Source organism: Copadichromis virginalis, linkage group LG16 (genome assembly GCF_057382275.1).
Source record: "Copadichromis virginalis isolate Kocher_CV1m ecotype Utaka linkage group LG16, C_Virginalis_male_GT1.1, whole genome shotgun sequence".
Lineage (NCBI taxonomy): Eukaryota > Metazoa > Chordata > Actinopteri > Cichliformes > Cichlidae > Copadichromis > Copadichromis virginalis.
In genome coordinates this window covers 5,847,106-5,853,278 of record NC_140633.1, presented here as the reverse complement: position 1 = coordinate 5,853,278, position 6,173 = coordinate 5,847,106, and the positions used below count along the sequence as shown (strand labels likewise).

The 6,173-nt window shown below is 37.0% G+C and overlaps 1 long non-coding RNA gene across 1 annotated transcript in view; it reads right to left on the bottom strand.

Moving 5' to 3' along the window:
* The window catches only part of LOC146690153 (uncharacterized), a 147,173-nt gene that overhangs the window by 97,489 nt on the left and 43,511 nt on the right, over positions 1-6,173 (bottom strand). The gene's annotated exons all lie outside the window — the stretch shown is intronic.

The following is a 6,173-nucleotide window of genomic DNA, read 5'->3' as shown; positions in this document are numbered from 1 at the left end:
TTTCACTGTGAAACTCGATGGGCTGTAGCTCATAAGTGCAGCTTGGTGCGATGCTGAACATTCTGTACAAACGTTTGATCCTGTCAATCATGTCATTAAGACGTGTGAACTTCAACATAACTGCAGTTCCACCACTTGCACTTAGCGACAATGGCATACCAGTAGACTTACGTGGGTGAGGGTCAAAATATGCATATTCACCTGAAGTCAGCCTGCTAACAGCGATGACTGTTCCTCCCATGACTAGCAAAGCGTAGCGAACGTCTGAAGCCAAACACTGTAGTCCCTGTTCAAGGCTCGGAAAGTGATCTGTACCATCAAATGTGCCGTAATGAGCAAACTGAGACATGTCGACTTGATACTCGTGTCTGCGGCTGGTAACAACTGAAGGAAGTTCATCGCAGGCTAGAAACACACTGTTCACAAACCTCAGTCTGGCATCTGAATAGACTGCATGGCCTTTGTCCAACACACGGTTTAGATCTGCTCTGGTAATAAATTCATCCTCGTGTAAGAATGACAGGAAAACCAAACTGTTAGCCATGCATTGCTGATTCCGGTACTTTCCATACCTAGGAGCGGCCTGGCTTCGGGAAGCACAGACGCTACTCACTCGTGGACTTTCACTGTTTGTAACCTGTACATGAGACTGTCCTGGAGCTTGTCCATCATGCTGTGTTTGTACAGTTAGCTGGGGTTTAGTCTGGATTACCTGCATAACTTCAGGCTCTGGGACAGACACTGAGGGAACACTTCTTTTTACCACATCTGCATAAGACACTGTGGCTGTCTGAACACTGCTCTGCACTTCTGTGCTGGGAAAAGCTGAAACACAAACCTTTACCTGCTCACTGCTCTGAGAAACATTCACCTGTTCTTTCTGCTTTTGCCATCTAAGCTTCAAGGACTGCGACCTTTGACTTTTTCTTGGCATTTTGCTGAAGTACAATCTGGAGCTTATATGTGGTTATACACAAATATAAACAAAACTGAACCTTGAAACACAGAAAAACTTATAACTCCTTAAGTTACTGTTAAATCTGAGAAATGTACTATTATACTATAAAATGTTTTTATGAATATATGAATAGATGTTAAAAAGCTGATTTGTACTCCAAACTCAAAATAAAGGAAATTCAAAGTTCTCTGGAAACAATTTGGTCCGTTTTATTGTACCTCTTTTAGAAACGGGGTTTCTTCAGCTGGATGTTCTGCAGCAGTCAGGAAACAGGAAGTCTGGGTCCTCAGGCACTTCTCGATGACAATACTGACTGAATACTTACACTGAGTGACAAAATGGGTTAGTCCTTAAATAATAATACTATAAACTTGCAGTCAAATGTTATAGCCAATGAAACAGACTAACAGACTGGATCTGATTTATTATTTATCTGAATGTATGTATTACAAAATAACCAGATTATCTTATTACAAATAAACTTATAAAAAGGTGATATTTTATACAATTGATCAAAGTAAGCCAAACTAGCAGTCCAAACTAAAGTCTAATGCAAAATTAAAATGACAAATGTAGGGCTGTGTAAGTAGTTTCTACTATAAGTTCTACTGTACTGTAATTCTACTACTGTATATTCAACTTGTAATTTAAAGCAAAATGACTGAATGTGAGAGAGCTTAATGACAGGAAAGAAAGAGCAGTGAGAGCAGAGATCTCTCAGAATTCTGTAACAGATAGATCAAGTTCTGGTAACTTGGATTTCTGAAAATTGGATTCTGAAAGGATTCTCAAAACTTGGATTCTCAAATTAGATAGAGCAGTAGAGATAGAGGGATACAAGATGGAATGGCTTTCAAATTAGATAGAGCGGTAGGGATAGAGGGATACAAGATAGAATGGCTTTCAAATTAGATAGAGCAGTAGGGATAGAGGGATACAAGATAGAATGGCTTTCAAATTAGATAGAGCAGTAGGGATAGAGGGATACAAGATAGAATGGCTTTCAAATTAGATAGAGCAGTAGGGATAGAGGGATACAAGATAGAATGGCTTTCAAATTAGATAGAGCAGTAGGGATAGAGGGATACAAGATAGAATGGCTTTCAAATTAGATAGAGTTGGGAGAGTGATAGGATAGACAGAATTGCTTATAATGATAGAGAGAGAGAGAGGATCTTCTGCAGCAGGTCACCTGTAAGACACAAAAGGCATGGAATTAGTCATATTTCCAACATGCTTGGATTTACCATATTCTTCAGACTATATGGCACACCTAAAATCCTGTCATTATCTCAAAAACATACAATGTGCCTAGCGTATCGATTCTGGTTATGCTTACTGACCTCAAACGGGATTTCTGTGGTACACAGCGCTCAAAATTCTGTCAAATATTTTAGTAAGACTTCGTAAGCTACAAAGCTGCGCTGCTTGATGTATTGTCAGAGCATTATGGCTACCATAGTCAGGACCCTCGCAGAGTAATTCGTACGGTGCTTCAACATAACATTATGGTGTGTGTACAAGGACCTGGCACGTGCTAAGAGACATGCTTAAGAAGCAGATTTCAAACTGATCAACCCATGAAGAGTTTGATGGATTTGTGGATGAGGAATGAACTGAAAAAGTGAGTGTATTGTTCTGTATTTTATGTGTTACAACTGAACAGTGTTGAGAGTTGTTTGTGAATGACTTGAATAAAGTTTGACTTATCTGACTGTTTGTTTGGCTTAATCTGCCTTAAAAACAGGCTTGTTTATTGACATTATGCCTTATAATCTCAAAAATACAATACATGTAGGGCTTTAAATACTAAAGACTTCTACAGTAAATTATTGGACTGAACAGAATGACAATGTTTAACAAATGATGGTGGAACTGTTATAAGGACATTTTTACATTCTATTAAAACAATAAACTAAGTCTATTAACTCAAACTAAGACGTGCTGCTACAGTAACTTACTGTAAATATTAAATGGTCCAACAAAACCAACACACTGAGGTTACAGCACAGTTTCAGGTCACTCTGTATGAATTTTGGCAAAATGAGAAATTTGGAGACAGCTAGTTTCTACACAGCAGTTTCTACATATTTCAGTCACATTTGGGGCATGTTTGATGCACAGCAATAAGCACTACACTAAATCTATAATAAACTTATCATAGCTGATATAAAGGCCTAATTAGCAAAATTTAGTATGATGATCATTTCTTTGTAGATCATTTCATGATAAAAAGAACAGAAGTGAGTGCTGTATCTGAGCTGTTGCATGTAAGATCTTTGCTGGACATTCCCACATTTCTTAAACAAACAAACAAACATGACTTTCAGACAGTTCATCTTTTGTAAATTAGGCCAGGATTATTTTCAAAAAACAGCCTTGATAAAAATATCAGGCCACTATAAAATGTCTTATGTTTATGTTTTCATCCCACCTATACTTTGCAAGTCATTATGACAAATTACAAAAAGCAGTTTTTAGGCAGTGATTTAAGGGAAGAAGCTTTTGAAATCCACAATGCCCTACCACCAGTGGTCTCAAACTCTGGTCCTTAAGGCCTGGTGTCCAGAAACTTTTCTATGTGTCCCTGTTGCAACACACCTGAATAACATTAGTAGGTCATTAGCAAAACTCTACAGAACCTGACTGCATGCTGAGGTGGTAATTCAGGAATTTGATTCATGTTATAGCAGCTCATGAGTGAATGAACATGATGCAATGAAAGTACTTTTAGAAGTACATTTTTCCAAACACTTAAATTACTTACATTTGAGTAGTCTTAGGGGATGCCACTTCAGCACACAGTCAAATTCTATACTCTCACTAATGACCTACAAATGTTATTCAGGTGTTTTGTAACAGGGACACGTGGAAAAGCTTCAGGACACCGGCACTTGAAGAGTGGAGTTTGAGACCCCTGTCCTATGTGAATATTTAATTGTCCCTAAACTGCTAGTCATGAGCTGCTCTAATGTGAAACAAACACATATAGTTCTGTAAAGGTTTACAAAGAGACTACTAAGGATCTGGAGACCTCAGAAAACAGAAACCCTCCCAGATGTTGTAGCTGAACATGCAAAAACAAGTTGCCTAATAATATCTCGATGATAACCAAGAGCTGTGCTGACTAACTGCACTAAACTGAATCATCTATAGTGAGAGAAAAACACCAGCATTAAAGTCAAACATGGTGCTGTTACTGTGATGTCCCAGAGTTCCTTTACTACTTCAGGACCTACATCAACTCATCAGGTCCTGGGCTTAAGTTTAATCACACTTAGGATCTGAAGCACACAAGCAAGTCCAATTGAATGAATGAAACAAAACACATGGTGTAAACTAATCAGTCTGGACTTTAATGAAATTAAGATTCTTGGCATGACTTGAAAACCCTATATTGGGCCTTAATTAAGACTTTTTTCTTTTCTTTTTTGCCTGTCCTGTTTGGATCTAATTATGACAATTCTGAAATTATAGTGGACCAAAATCAACCAGTGATGTAAACCAGTCATTACCAGTTACTGTAAATGCTTGATGGTAATTGTTGCTATCAGGGCATCCACAGCTGGGTATTAGAGACCAACATTCAAAAATGAAATCATCACTTTAAAACTGCTTTTTGTATTTATCCAGGTCATCCTTGTTAGATGATTTGAAACATGTGAAAAAAGCATAAACAAAATAAATCTGCAAGGAAGAAAGACCTTTCTCAGCACTGTACCGCAGACAAAACCTTTACTTACCAGACTTGCGACGATCAGATCAGTATCCTAGAGAAAGGAAACAACACATCAGATCACTGTTTAATGACTTACACTGTTGAACCTCTTCGCACACAATCCAATTTACTGTGACATGAAATAACTAGTAAAATCCTCAATTTCTTCAAGCCTTTATGAACTCACTGTAGTCTAAAGAGGACAAACTTCAGTTACAGAGTCTCACATGGTGATAACATGTGTAATAAAGGCATGCATACTACAGAAGTGCAAAAAAGAGGCACCAATATTTGTTGGTACAGATTATGGCTTTTTAGCTCCATCATTTTCTATCACAAGACAGTGCTTAATAAAGTGTGAAAAAACCACAACTGTTAGAATCAACGGAAAACCTCATTAGGTTTTAGTTCTGATCTGAATATGTAAATCCTAAAATACATGTAAATTCTGACATGTTATAGTAACAACAGTGGCACACCATTTTTGCAATTACAAAAATTATAATAAAGAGTCCTTCCATTGTACCTGTTGGCAGGAATCTTTTTGTATTTTTCAATATTTCCCTTTTATATAAAATTTTAAACACATTGTATCAAGCAAATTATTAAGAAACTGATTTAAACTTATTGTATATAAATTACACACAGGCTTTAACATACACAACATTGCCTACTCACAACTCTGGTCCTCTGAGTTTTTTATTATTGCTTAAATGTTTAACCTACCACTTCTGTTCACTCAGGCAAAAATACTTCTATAGTGGTCTGACTTTAATGTAATACATAAGCAGAATATGAGTGAAGATATAAATCAACAACTGTGGTGCTCTGCTACGTAAATCCACAAACAAACGGAGAACACAAACAACTGTATAAAAACAGTTGTTTGTGTTCAAACATAAAAATCAGACACAAATGGCCTGTTAAACTTCAGGGACAGTCAGAGGTCATGTGTGGGGCCTTTGCTGCTACAAGGTATAAATTCTGACCATTTGATTTTGCCCATAAATAAATGGTAATGTCACAAAAACCAAACTACGTTAGGTAAGTTGCTAAACATGTTACACAGTGACAATGTCATATTACTGCAGTTACAATTGCTGCTTACTTACCAGCAAACGCAAAACCAAAGTTCTGTTTCACTCTGTAACAAAAGAACAAAAATACAGAATCAGACAACTAAAATCAGCATCAGAGTCAATACTGCATCACAATCTGTAGTGAAAAAAAAATCTGTTAAATTCTTTGTTTACAACAGCTTTACTATAAACACCCCATCTTCTCTTTCTGCACCTTATTAAAGATTTCTGTCTTTATTAAGGTGATGTGTCGTTTTATCAATCTGCAATAAGCCACAGAAATTCCTCATGAACGTAAAGCTCTAATACTTTGGTGCTATTACATAACACATCAGATACCACAAGCAAGGATTTGCTCGCACTGCACACTTGATCAAATGATAACATCACAGTTTCAAAGCATGCAACAATCACAAAT